Source organism: Mustela nigripes, chromosome 18, assembly GCF_022355385.1.
Source record: "Mustela nigripes isolate SB6536 chromosome 18, MUSNIG.SB6536, whole genome shotgun sequence".
In the NCBI taxonomy this organism is placed as follows: Eukaryota; Metazoa; Chordata; class Mammalia; order Carnivora; family Mustelidae; genus Mustela; species Mustela nigripes.
Window position 1 is genome coordinate 22,296,430 of NC_081574.1, and position 15,129 is coordinate 22,311,558.

The 15,129-nt window shown below is 39.2% G+C and overlaps 1 pseudogene; it reads right to left on the reverse strand.

Moving 5' to 3' along the window:
- Positions 1–8,556: 8,556 nt before the first annotated feature.
- On the reverse strand, positions 8,557–13,736 carry LOC132006427 (dipeptidyl peptidase 1-like; annotated as a pseudogene).
- Between the last annotated feature and the right edge of the window lie 1,393 nt (positions 13,737–15,129).

Consider the following 15,129-nt stretch of genomic DNA (forward strand, 5'->3'; position numbering starts at 1 on the left):
CATAGTGTATATGGACCACACCTTCCTTATCCATTTGTCCGTTGAAGGGCATCTTGGTTCTTTCCACAGTTTGGCGACCATGGCCATTGCTGCTATAAACACTGGGGTACAGACGGCCCTTCTTTTCACGACATCTGTATCTTTGGGGTAAATACCCAGGAGTGCAATTACAGGGTCATAGGGAAGCTCTATTTTTAATTTCTTGAGGAATCTCCACACTGTTCTCCAAAGAAGCGGCACCAACTTGCATTCCCACCAACAGTGTAAGAGGGTTCCCCTTTTTCCACATCCTCTCCAACACATGTTGTTTCCTGTCTTGTTAATTTTGGCCATTCTAACTGGTGTAAGGTGGTATCTCAATGTGGTTTTAATTTGAATCTCCAATGGCTAGTGAGGATGAACATTTTTTCATGGGTCTGATAGCCATTTGTATGTCTTCATTGGAGAAATGTCTATTCATATCTTCTGCCTAGCAACAGCAATCAGACAACAAAGAGAAATAAAAGGTATCCAAATTGGCAATGAAGAAGTCATACTCTCTCTCTTCACAGATGACATGATTCTTTATATGGAAAACTCAAAAGACTCCACCCCCAAACTACTAGAACTCATACAGCAATTAAGTAATGTGGCAGGATACAAAGTCAATGTACAGAAATCAGCGGCTTTCTTATACACTAACAATGAAAATACAGAAAGGGAAATTAGAGAATCGATTCCATTTACTATAGCACCAAGAACCATAAGATACCTGGGAATAAACCTAACCAAAGAGGTAAAGGATCTGTACTCAAGGAACTACAGAACATTCATGAAAGAAATTGAAGACAACACAAAAAGATGGAAGACCACTCCATGCTCTTGGATCGGTAGAATAAACATTGTTAAAATGTCTATACTGCCTAGAGAAATTTATACTTTTAATGTCATTCCAATCAAAATTCCACCAGTATTCTTCAAAGAGATGGAGCAAATAATCCTAAAATTTGTATGGGATCAGAAGAGACCCCGAATCACTATGGAAATGTTGAAAAACAAAAATAAAACTGGGGGCATCATGTTACCTGATTTCGAGCTTTACGACAAAGCTGTGATCACTAAGACAGCATGGTACTGGCATAAAAACAGACACATAGACCAGTGGAACAGAGTAGAGAGCCCAGATATGAACTCTCAACTCTATAGTCAAATAATCTTCGACAAAACAAGAAAAAAATATACAGTGGAAAAAAGACAGTCTCTTCAATCAATGGTGCTGGGAAAATTGGACAGCTATATGTAGAAGAATGAAACTCGACCATTCTCTTACACCGTACACAAAGATAAACTCGAAATGGATAAAAGACCTCAGTGTGAGACAGGAATCCAGCAGAATCCTGGAGGAGAACATAGGCAGTAATCTCTTCGATATCAGCCACAGCAACTTCTTTCAAGATATGTCTCCAAAGGCAAAGGAAGCAAAAGCTAAAATAAACTTTTGGGACTTCATCAAAATCAAAAGCTTCTGCACAGCAAAGGAAACTGTCAACAAAACAAAGAGGCAACCCACGGAATGGGAGAAGATATTTGCAAATGACAGTATAGACAAAAGGTTCATATCAAGGATCTATAAAGAACTCCTCAAACTCAACACACACAAAACAGATAATCATATCAAAAAATGGGCAGAAGATATTTTTAAAGATTTTAATTTAATCTGTCAGAGAGAGGGAGAGTGCGCACAAGCAGGCGGAACAGCAGACTGAGGGAGAAGCGGACTTCTGCTGAACAAGGAGCTTGATGTGGGGGTCAATTCCAGAACCTGGGGATCATGACCTGAAGGTAGATGCCCCACTGACTGAGTCACCTAGGCATCCCTAGACCAAAGTTTTTAACATTACAACTTATCACAGCATAATACCTAAACCACTTACAAAGTCTCACTGTGAATGGTCTCAAACAGACTTTATTTGATGCTTTAGGCCAAACTGCAATCCACAACTTTGAGGAGAACTTTGTCACCACCCAAATCCAAGCAAATTTCCTTTTACTTTTACTTTTTTTTTTTTTCCATTTTACTCCTCTAAGGAACAGGAACAAAAATCACATAGGTCAGTTTATGGGACTTTCTGAATACTCCTCTCGTATTAGAATGTGATCATGTATAATGAAAGGGAAAAAAAAAAAACAACACAGAAATATATGCTCAGTCTCTAAAATCAGAGGGGGGACAATGTCTTATGTTCTCACTTGAATCCACAGGTAGCTCACTTTCTGCATGAAATAAAAGCCATAATTTTATTTTTGAGTTGCTACCTGTTTTAAACCCATGAATAAATATGATTAAAGGAGTCAGACATCCCCAGATTGAAATATGAATCGTGGACCCAAATGAAGAGGCTTTCATTTTCTGTGTTAATCAAGGGGAACAGTAGCATGTAAAACAGTGAATAATACATGCACATAAATCCATTCCGATGCATACTGATCAGTATTAACACATTCTTTTCAGCATCTTCACATCTATCACTTCCTTTCTATTTTACCACCACTACTCCTTGCCGTTCAGGTTCCCATCACTTTATCCCAGCCTTGCTTTTAGCTTTCTCTCCTTGCAGACTTCAGGGTTTCCTCCCCTTTCATTCATTTTTCAGACCATCTCCTTGAGCATCATTTTTGCCTGTCAATACCTGTGATTAACAACTTTCCTCCTGGCTTTCCAAGCCCACTAGGATCTGGCCCCAACACACGTATTCAAACTTACTTCCCGTTAGCCCATCAGCATCAACATGAAAATTCAATTTCACTACAGTTCAGCTTCAATAATGACAGTGCTTTTAATAACAAAGTCCATGCCAATAAAAACAAGGAAGGTGAAAAGCCCCATATAGTCCCTTGGCTAGAGTCCTTTTCCTCCCATGCAATGTCCTCCTCACCCTACCCCCACTGAATTCCCCTTATTTAAATCTGATCCTTGGGGGGGGCACCTGGTTGGTTCAATGGGTTAAGATTTTGTCTTCAGCTCAAGTCATGGTCTCAGGATCCTGAGAAGGAGCCCCGAGTCGAGTCCGGCTCTCTGCTCAGCGGGGAGCCTGCTTCCCTCTCTCTCTCTCTGCCTGCCTCTCTTCCTACTTATGATCTCTCTTTTTCTCTCTGTGTCAAATAAATAAATAAATAAAATATTTAAATCTGACCCTGGGATCAGCTCATCTCCATGGAAAACTCACCCACTCTCCAAAACACAATCCTTCACTCTTTCACATTGACCTCCTAGGGTTTGCAATTTTATTTCCTTTAGTTTATTTCCTTGAGCTCATGACAGTTTTCATTGCTTAGTTTTGCTATAAGACACATGGCCCTGAAATCCAAAGCCTAGCATCTTTGATCCTTAAAAGTTTGTCTGTTAAGTAACGTGTCAATGGACAGTTAGTGAAAGTCTTGGGGTATGTATTGCAAACTTTTAAAACTTTCTCATTTCCTGATGCCTCAGCATCCCTCACTCCCAGGCACTAAGGGTCCCAGTGTGATAAGGCTGGCCTCTGCCACAAGCCCTACTCCTTCCTTCCCTGACTATAACCTAGTGCATTCAAGCATACTAATAACATTCCACGCTACAACCTCTCACAGGTCCCCACTGGCCTTCAGCTTTCCACCTGCTCAGGTGAACCCACTCGCATTGTGCTCCACCCACATGGCCCTTTGTGGGGTGTGTGGGTGCCTCTCTCTTCTAAGACAGGTGAGTACAATAAATCTCTTTTGCTTTCATACACCTGTCTGTCTCTCCATAGTTATTCCATGTCCACACTTAACTGATCATTAAAACACTTCATTTTTAAGTAACAAAATTATTCCTCACAACACAGGGTGAAGTGTATTATACATTTCAGTTGTCTACACATGTTGATGTTCACAATGTACTTGCCAATTTGGACTTCTACATGCACATGATAGAATACGATCCTCCTCTCATCAGCATCATTGTGTGGCATATAATGGGTTTTATGCTTAACTGTTGTTTTTTTTTTTATATATATTTATTTATTTATTTATTTATTTATTTATTTATTTGACAGAGAGATAGAGAGCACAAGTAGGCAGACCAGCAGGCAGAGAGAGAGAAGCAGGCTCCCTGCTGAGCAAAGGGCCCAATGCAGGGCTGGATCCCAGGACCCTGGGATCATGACCTGAGCTGAAGGCAGTCGCCTAACCAACTGAGCCACCCAGGTGCCCCATATGCTTAACTGTTAAGAAGTTATTGTTACTCTCAATAAATTTGCTTCTAGAAAAAAATAATATACTCATTAAAATTGTATTAGGTAATTGCTTCCATATATGCATGTGAGTGAAAAAAATGTTGCATGCCACAAGAATGCTATATTTAGAGAATGACATTTTCCTGATATTTTTTATTTTTCCAATGTGTTTTCTTTTAGAGAGAGACAGTGTACAGGGAGGAGCCAAGGAAGAGGAGAGAGAAAAAAATCTTAAAGAGGCTCTACACCCAGTGCTGAGCCCAAAGCAAGGCTTGATCTTATGACCCTGAGATTATGACCTGAGCTGAAATCTGACTGAGCCACCCAGGTGCCCCCCTTCCAACACATTTATTAAAGAAAGCAATCACCTACAATACAAGGCATATATGTACTTTTTGACACTTAAAATGTTATGTACTGTGTCCCAAAGGCTATTTGATGAACACCAAAATAATAACAATCCTCATAATAAAGCTGGAGGTAGGTCATGTCCCCATTTTATGGATAACAAAGCTGAGGTGCAACCTCCTCAAAATCTCACAACTGAGTTAGAATTGAAAGCCAAAGAATCTGGCTTCAAAGCCTCTATGGCTTCAAACCCTCAAAAAATGTAAGAAATACATGTTTCTGACTATCCATGCCACAGGTTTTTAAAAGTTTTAGGACTCAGGAAATTTTACAGGGTTTTCCATGAATGGAAAGTGTTTTGAGGGCTTATTTGGGAACATGGCCCTCTTCAAAGAGTTGAAGAATTCTCTTAATTTCCTTCAACATGAGATAATTAATGCATCAAAGATAAACCAATTTCAGGTTGCATGATTAAATAAACTCCATCAAAAATTCCTGAGCCTTGTTTGCATTCGTATCATACCTGGCATATTTATTGAGCATCTGTGACATAATTTTACCCGAGAGGACAGAATTTACCTGATGGTACCAACTAGAGATATCCTAAGAGAAAATAGCATTAAAACCAGGGGAAGCTCAATACTTTTATCACAAATATAGCAGAAAATAATTATTTAAAGCTACTTCTGTCCAACTACAAACACAATGTTTAACTAAACCTATGGATCTGAACAGAATATGTAAAACAGGCAGAGATGGCCAAGTGTGGTTTCTCTCCATGCTTTTGACTGGTTTGCGTAGTACACCGGCTCCACCGCATCCAAATCTTCCAGTTAACAGAACTCCAGTTTCCTGAAGGTGGCAACACACTCAGGAAATGCACGTAGCTCCAGAGAGGTGGTCGTGATCCATCCAGGCTTACCCCATGGTTCTTTCCACCCCTCCCCCAGATCCCTGTCAGAGAAGGATTTGGCTGTACCTAGCTTTCAGCAGTGAGGTATAAAGGGAAGTCTGCCAGTTGCATCTGGGACAGAATCTCTTCCCTGGGTAAAAAGAAATCTGCCCGAGCGCCTGGGTGGCTCAGGTCATGATCTCAGGGTCCTGGGATCGAGCCCCGCATCGGGCTTTCTGATCAGCAGATCTCTTCCCCAGCTCTCTCTCTATGCCTACTTGTGATCTCTGTCAAATAAATAAATAAAAAATCTTAAAAAAAAAAAAAAAGAAAGAAAGAAAGAAAAAAAGTAAAGAAATATACAGAGCCCCCATACCACTGAGCATTACATCAACCCTGGAACTGTCCGTCTCTGCTCTTCTTTTCATGTGAAATTCTAAGTCTCTGTTACCAACATATTTAGTATGAGATGTTAAATACCAATGTATTTAGTATGAGATGTTAGCACTCACAGCTGAAAATACCCTAATTTGTGTACCTTGGTTGACTGGCCTCCAATTCTCAGGGCCATTATCATAAGTATGCACTTGCAAAAGTATCCTAACATTTACATTAGCACAATTTCTCCTGAAAGGTACCAGATTCTTTTCTTTCTTTTATAAGTAGATTACATTGATTTAAATGAAAATATAACACTTATGACATAAAAGATATGTCAGAAAATTTTTGATATCTAAATTGTAGTGATAACCACCATCAGTAATTAGGATGCATTACATTGTTCCTGATAGCAAGATATCTAGCCAACGTCCTGATTCTGCACATTTGGGTTGCACAAGTGTTCAGAAATAAGGTTATATTTTTTTGTCAAGCACCTCCACAAATCCCTCTGAGCCCATAGTTTTCCTTCTCTGAATTCTAGAGCCTACTTACCACCTGCAGATACTGAGGAAACTGACAAATAGCTTCTGACAAATAGGCAACTATATTCTATAGCAACATGACACTGGGAAACATATACTGTGCCAATGGCATTTTATATGGAAGAAAATATACTAAATTTTCACACTGCAGGTCAAGTTTATATACTTCATGATATCACATTTGGGGAAAAGCTTTCCTCTTCCTATTTCTTTTATAATACTCCTTTAACAACTTCAATCACAAATCCAAGGGGAAACCAAACGATATGCAGTGACAGTCTTAAATTAGAAAATTGTTCCCTGGTCAGACCTCTTACTGAGTTTGCTGGGACACTGTACTTCAATTTGAAGAGACACCAATGATCAGAGAAGACATGCAGGATACTGAAATGGGTCCATGTTTTAGAAACAAGAAGGAAAAGGAGAAGCAAGGTCATTCAAACATGAAAGAATATGGTTAGAATACATATAAGCAAAAAAAGATTAAAAAAAGAAACTACTGTATATTAGAATAGTAAGATCTAAAAATATTTAGATTCCAAGAAGATTAAAGTATTTCCTAAAATTCATAAAGTGTAAAGAAAGATTGGTTCTTGAAGGAGAAAACCACACTGGAATGAACAGACTCGTCCTATTATAAGGCAGTGACCAGGCAGGAATGAGCAGAGATTCTAAACAGAACTTGACTAGAGCAAACGTTTTACTGCACTAATCACTTCAGTATACAACTTCAAAGATTCAAAATAAAAATTCTCCAACAGAGACTTAATAGGAGCTGAAACACTAAGATTGAGCCCTTAGGCTTATACATTTATGTTACTGTCACGATAAGCCCCTCACATAGATACAATAACATTAAACATTCATTAAAATCTTTCTATCAACTGCCCACTTCTTCAAAGGGGATTTCATTTTTATCTTGAACAGATGGCAAGCCTATCACAGAGTGTTCTTTATGACCAGAGCATAAACACTGATTAAATCATTCTGAAACCAATTAAAACCCCAACATTTACTTTAGTAAAACATATCCACAATAAGAGTGAACATGAGCAAATATAGTCAATGTACTGCCTCCGGCCCCATCTCCTGAGAAAAATTTGACTGAAGACAATGGGTTATAGAAGAAATAATCTACCCTCAGGTGACATGTCCCATTTCTTCCGGGGCTTTCAGTTAAAAGGGCACTTGGGCGCACCTGTGCATCTCAGTCAGTTAAGTTTCCTACTCTTGGTTTTGGCTCAGGTCATGATCTCAGGGTCCTGAGTTCAAGCCCCAGTTGAGGCTCATGCTCAGCAGGGAGTCTGCTTGAGATGCTCTTCCTATGTCCCTCCCCATTTCCCTGGCACACATGAGCGCTCTCTCTCTCTCTCTCTCTCTCTCAAATATATAAAAATATTAAATATATATATATAATATTTTATAAAATATATATATATATATATATATATATATATATATATATATATATATAGTTTTTTAAGGGAACTTGGCCAGAGATACTAGAATTCCTTTATCAAATATGTTTTGGAGTCCCCCATTGATGTGGCCATCAGATAAACTCACATACACACACACACACATACCAAAAATTAAAATCTTTAATTTTGAAATCTATTTTAAAATCCTGTTTCCCATCACAGAAAAATAAATATAAATTGAGCAGATCTTGCTGTGGCACAAATCTGGGCTCAACTTACCCTGTAGCTACTCACAGCCAGAATCTTGAAAACTTCAAAGTATCAGGCACTATCATGACCACCTTACATTATTTCATTTCGTCTTCATAACAACTTAAATGGTACTCATTATTTTTCCTTAAAAACTTTTTAAAAATTTAATAATCATTGACATTTTTGTGATTTTTAAAATTTAAAAACTCTGTGTTCTCACAGAGTTAAAAATACAGCATGTTTGAGTTACAGATGACTAACAAGATCCTGCATTTTGTTACTGCATAGCTATAACGTAGGCCAGTGGTCAGTAAAAAGGTATATTCAAATCAAAGGTGGTTTTCATTTTAATAAAGACAAAAGTTTTCATGGGAATCTATGTGCAGTATTTTTAAATTGTTGCTATAAAAGTATTCAGTCTGTGAATAAATCAATCCCCCATTCACCACTGATAGAGGGCAGTATGAAAGGCTGGAACATATACCCTATCATTTAGGAATTGGTGTGGCCACCATTACTTTCAATTGTACACTCATTGGTTCCTCTGTGCCTCCAGAAGTAACTATCTTCACCCCAGCTAGTACCTCAGCTGATTCTAATAATCCAGTAATCCATCCCAGAGGCTGAGACGGTGCCAGAGTCCAGCAGCCAAACTGCATGATTAATCAGCTTAAAGGCATTGAAGGAGTCTTTGAAACCAGTGTGGTAGTAGATCCCATTGTGGTAGTGGAGAAGTCATTGTAGACTTCAAAAGCAACTGCCATAGGCCCATGAGGGACAAGCTCAAGCTTCCTCACGGCTTCATTACGCCCCCAGAGAAGATTCCCACATAGTGGTACCCAGAGGAGTAGTAACGGAAGCAGTCTTCCTTCAGTTTGCATGTAGAATCGGTGCCTATGTAGGGAAAGCACACCTCTTCCACCAGCCCCAAATCTTGTTATTTTCCTACAAATGAAATGCGGGAAGTCGCCTTCACAGCCTTGAGCGTACTGGCTCTAAGAGACAACCTCCTGGGGGCGCCTGGGTGGCTCAGTGGATTAAAGCCTCTGCCTTTGGCTTGGGTCATGATCCCAGGGTCCTGGGATCCTGGGATGGAGCCCCACATCGGGCTCTCTACTCCATGGAGAGCCTGTTTCCTCCTCTCTCTCTCTGCCTGCCTCTCTGCCTACTTGTGATCTGTCTGTCAAATAAATAAATAAAATCTTAAAAAAAAAAAAAAAAAGAGAGAGAGAGACAACGTCCTGAAGACTCAAGAGTGGGGTCTGAGTATTGTTGGTTAGTATATGGTTTCTTGCTTCCAGCATACCCCTAGAAGCAAATACATAGCAACTTCCACATAATGGTTGGTTTTGAACAGAAGTAACAAAATTGGGACCGTGAATATTTCTCCAGTCCCTAGATGCCAGCAAATGTAAAATCGTTTCATGTATGTCAGCAGTCAGTGCTGCAGGTCTGGGCCTTAAGATTGTCTGGCTACGGCCACCACCTCTCCTAATCATCTCTCATCTCTCATCTTAGGTCAAGAGTCTCATAATCCACATAGGTGGTTGTAGTCTAAGACTTCTGAATGGCACTGATCACTTTCACAAAGTCATGGCTATATTTGTAGAGCCAATTAAAATAGTTTTCCTGGAGACTCTCCAGATGTGCAGTGCTCATGTTCGCCTTCTGAGAGGTCATTCCCACCTCAGTTTCAGGGAAACGAGTCCAGTTCCTGCCGAGCTCATCATGCACCCATCCAGCCGTGGTTGTGTGGCCATAACTGGCTCCCTGGCCCTCTGTTCTCTTCTTTACACTTAGAAAAGGCAAATGACTTATCGTCATTCAGCACAATCTCAAAGCCTTGACTGTAAATGATGTTGAAATGGTCAGTATTGCCTAAATCATCATATGCTGTATCCAGCTTCTCAACTGCATTTTTTTCTGGCGGTCCCATAACTGAGCAGTTGACGCCATGCTGGGAAACAAGGTGGCCCACCTGGAGGACCCAGGGACCCAGCAGCTCAGAGAAGGTGCATTTGGCAGGTGTGGCAGAGTGTAGTGCCAACAAAGGAGAGGACCAGCAGGAAGGCAGGGAGCAGCCCCAGGGCAGGACTCTGGTGCAGCCCCAGAGGGGTGGAGAAAGAACCGTTGCCAGAGAGTAGAGGAGAGAGAGCCTAAATGGTACTAATTATCATATCATGCTAAGATCAAGTAACTATGTTTTCATGAGCTTAAGCAACTTGCCCAAGATCACATCGTTAGTAGGTAGAAGAGCCAGGCTTTGTACTCACAACTTTCAATTTCAGAAGACATGCTTGAAAGTACGACCCTCTATTTCCTCTCAAAGAGAGTAAGTTTTCTAAGCCCCTTTAGAAAAAGAAAATTAAAGCAGGAAGCTCTTTCAATCTCAGTATTACTAAAACAAATTATTTTCACGCAATGCATACAAACAACTGAAATCCTAGCCACAAATCATTCTCATTTCTTCATTAAAGCATAATGAGAAAGTCTTTATAATTCAAATTACTATATACACTTAAAAGAAGTAAAATGACTTTATAAATATTCTATAATTCAAATTAGTTAAAAAGGATGGGTTTTAAATATTTATATTATAGGTGTTTTGTACATACTACAAAATATAAATTTGAAATAGTACAAATGTTATATTAAAATGTAAATGAGAATCCAGTATATCTGAAATTCATAACTAGAAGAGAGTGTATTACTGATACATGACATGACCTAACTATACATAATTCTAGGTGCCTTACAAAGCATTTACAGGTATGGCCACTACTGGGATGTAGGACTTTCATTATTAAAACTGGAAAGCCCATACAAACTGGCATAATATAGTCTCCCTAAATCTGGAAAATTGTGAGGTAGCAAGAAAAGCCATGGTCCAAGAAAGATACAAATGTCTGGAACAATATCCTCATAATGTGATTTAATGTTGGAAAAATACATGTCAAATTGTATAGTTTCTTGTGAACTGAGGCAACTGCATTTTTTTCTGCTTAATAAGGTCCTATATTTTTCCTAGAGATGGAGAATAACTAGAAAACATCTATCTAGTTCAAGACCCTTCTCCTAGAGTGGTATTTAAAAAAAAAAAAAAGTCTGAATAATCAAATATGACAAAATTCCTGTACTCAGCTTTGCTTGATCTGAGAGATTAAACATCACCCAGAGTTATCATCCTGATATGCATCTGTAACTGGCACACCCAATATTTACTACTTTAGCACATATTTAATGAATATTCTGATTAGGGGGTTGATAACTACAAATTCATGAAATTTATGATATTTTGTTGAAATTGTCTCACGATAGTGCATCTGAGGAAATGTCCTACCCATGCATAGCTAAAAAAGCTATGTTCAGATTTTATAACTGATATATATTGGATGGTTGCAAAGACATTTCAATTAAGTTAAGGTTGAATTTAACAGATTTAACTATTTCATGGCTATGGCAAGTGAAAATAAGTTTGGGCCCAGGTTTCTCATGAATTTGTTCCAGTGACAGAAAGCTAAACTGGGCAAATTAAAATGTCTTACCAGACAAAGGGCTAGTATCCAAAATCTATTAAAAAAATTTATCAAACTCAATACTCAAAGAACAAATAATCCAATCAAGAAATGGGCAGAAGATATAAACATACATTTCTCCAAAGAAGACATACAAACAGCCAAGAGACATATGAAAAAAGCTCAACATCACTCAGCATCAGGGAAATACAAATCAAAACTACAATGAGATATCACCTCACACCAGTCAGAATAGCTAAAATCAACAAGTCAGGAAATGACAGATGCTGGCGAGGATGCGGAGAAAGGGGAACCCTCCTACACTGTTGGTGGGAATGCAAGCTGGTGCAGCCACTCTGGAAAACAGCATGGAGGTTCCTCAAAAAGTTAAAAATAGAGCTACCCTATGACCCAGCAATCGCACTACTGGGTATTTAGCCTAAAGATACAAATGTAGTGATCTGAAGGGGCACATGTACCCCAATATTTATAGTAGCAATGTCCATAATAGCCAAACTATGGAAAGAGCCCAGATATCCATCAACAGAAGAATGGATAAAGAAGATGTGAAGGTGCTTCATTAGTGCAGTAGCAGCGCTCAGTTTCATAATCATAAAGAAGATATGGTATATATGTACAAAGGAATACTACTCAGCCATCAAAAACAATAAAATCTAGCCATTTGCAATGATAGAACTAGAGAGTATTATGGATAGAACTAGAGAGTATTATGCTAAGCGGAATAAGTTAATCAGAGAAAGACAATTATCATACGATATAACTTACATGTGGAATTCAAGAAACAAAACAGAAGATCATAGAGGAGAGAAAACAATAAAACAAGATGAAATAAGAGTGGGAGGCAAACCATAAAAGCCTCTTAATCCTAGGGAAAAAAAACCTGAGGGTTGTGAGGGCAAGGGGTCTGAGATAGGGTAACTGAGTGATGGACATTAAGGAGGGCACATGATGTAATTAGTATTGGGTATTATATAAGACTGATGAATCACAGACCTTTACCTCTGAAACTAATTATACATTATATATTAATTAAATTTAAATTCTAAAAATTCAAATAAATAAATAAATAAATAAATGGACAGTAAAAAATAAAATATAAGTGAACTGGGCAAATTAATTCATTTAATTTAAATACTATAGAGTCCTTATCAAGTTGATCAAAACCAAAAGAAAAATCATTACAAATGCAAAAGGAAGTTGCATTTTAAAGTATGTCAAGGGTCTTAGCAAAAATAATATTAAATCAGAGACATCAGGCCCCAAATAATACACACATAATATCTTTCTAGAAAGTTGAAAACAGCATTAAAAAAAACATGCTTGGGGAGAGGAACAAGATGGAGGAGAAATAGGAGATCAAAATTTCACCTGTCCCAGGAATTCAGTTACATAGTTATCAAATCATTCTGGGCACTTACAAACTCAACAGGAGATCAAAGAAAAGAATAGCAACAATTCTATGAACAGAAAAGTGACCACCTTCTGGAAGGAAGGATGTGCGGAGAAGTCAATCTGAGGCAATATATGGGAAGATAGATGGTAAGGGGAGGAAGCCTCCATCAGCCAGCTACCCGCAAGTGATAGAGGAGGGAAACACAAAATCAGAACTTTTAGAAGTCTGCTACACTGAGAGGCATCACTCCATGGCTCAGCAGGGGGGAGGGGGGAGACACTTGTGGGGACTGTGTGGTCTCAAGACCCTTGGGGTAACGGGAAGACCTGGGGGGGCCTGAGTGCAGCAGAGCTCCCAACTATCAGAGTGGGGAAACCGGCTGCAAAGACAGAGCTGGGTGGTAAGCTCTCAGCTTGGGGTTACCATAAGCCGTGATCTGAGGCACAGCTGGGCCACTACATCTTGCGCACAGACCCCAAAAGCAGCAGATCCAGGAGACTCACCTTCCTCCCCTGGAAGAGACAGTGCAGGATCCAGCGGCAGGAATCTGCTGGGTTTGGAGACTCGAAACAGGGCCGAGCACCAGAGACAGAAACACTTGGTCACAGGCATGATGAGCTCAGAGTGCAGCCGCCAGAGACCAGGGAGACCGGAATGATTGACCGCTTGTCTCTGAGAGCGCACTGAGAGGAGACCTGAGCTCTGGGCTCCCGTAGGCCAGAGATTGGGAGGCCGCCATTTTCATTCCCGTCCTCCAGAACTCTACGGAAAGCGTTCAGGGAACAAAAGCTCCCAAGAGCGAACCCAAGCGGATTACTTAGCAGATTGCTTAGCCTGGCCGTTGGCAAGGGTGATGGAATTCCGCCTCAGGCAAAGAGGTTTAAGAATCACTGTGCCTGGGTGGCTCAGTGGGTTAAAGCCTCTGCCTTTGGCTCAGGTCATGATCCCAGGGTCTTGGGATCGAGCCCCGCATTGGGCTCTCTGCTCACCAGGGAGCCTGCTTCCTCCTCTCTCTCTGCCTACTTGTCATCTCTGCCTGTCAAATAAATAGATAAAATCTTAAAAAAAAAAAAAATCACTGCAACAGGCCCCTCCCCAAGAAGAACAGCAAGAATATCCCCAAAGACCGAGTTTACTCATCAATGAGAATTGAATTCCAGTGATAGGGGAATACAGAACCTAGAATTCATGGTTTTTTCCCCATGATTCTTCAGTTGTTCAAAGTTTACTTTTTAGGGGCGCCTGGGTGGCTCAGTGGTTAAGCCTCTGCCTTCGGTCCCAGAGTCCTGGGATAGAGCCCGGCATCGGGCTCTCTGCTCAGCAGGGATCCTGCTTTCCCCTCTCTCTCTGCCTGCCTCTCTGCCTACTTGTGATCTCTGTCTGTCAAATGAGTAAAATCTTAAAAAAAAAAAAATTTACTTTTTAAATTCTCTTTATTTTTTTCTTTTTCCATTTTTTAATTTTTCTTCTTTCCTATTTTATCCAAAATCTTATCAATTTATTTTTAAAAATCTTTTTTAATTTTCATTTTTATAGTCATATTCTATCCCTGAATTGTATTTAACCTTATTTTTTGTATTCATATAAGTGTTTCTTACTTTAAAATTTTGGGATCCAGTTTCATCTAACTGACAAAAATATATCCTAAATCTATTGTATGGCTTTGTTCAAGTCTTCTAACTGATCACATTTTCTCCTTTTGTTTTTCTTTCTTTCTCAATCAACTTCTCATCTTACCAATTCCTTTTTAAAAATCTTTAATTTATATCTTTACAGTCATCTTCCATCCCTTCCATGTATTTACCCTTATTTTTGTGTGTATATATATACATGTTTTTCTTTCTTTAAAATTTTGGGAGGCAGTTTCCTCTAACAGACCAAAATACACCCAAAATTTAGTGTGTGGCTCTGTTCTATTCACCAGCCTGATTATATTATTTTTTTTCTTTTGCTCTTTTTCTTTTTTTATCCCCCCTTTCTTCTCCTCTATTTCAGGTCTCTTCTGATTTATATAGTGCATATTTTTCTGGGGTCATTGTTACCCTTTAAGCATTTTATTCCCTCATTCATCTATGCTTCTCTGGACAAAAATAACAAAATGGAAAAACTCTCCTCAAAAAAAAAAAAAAAAA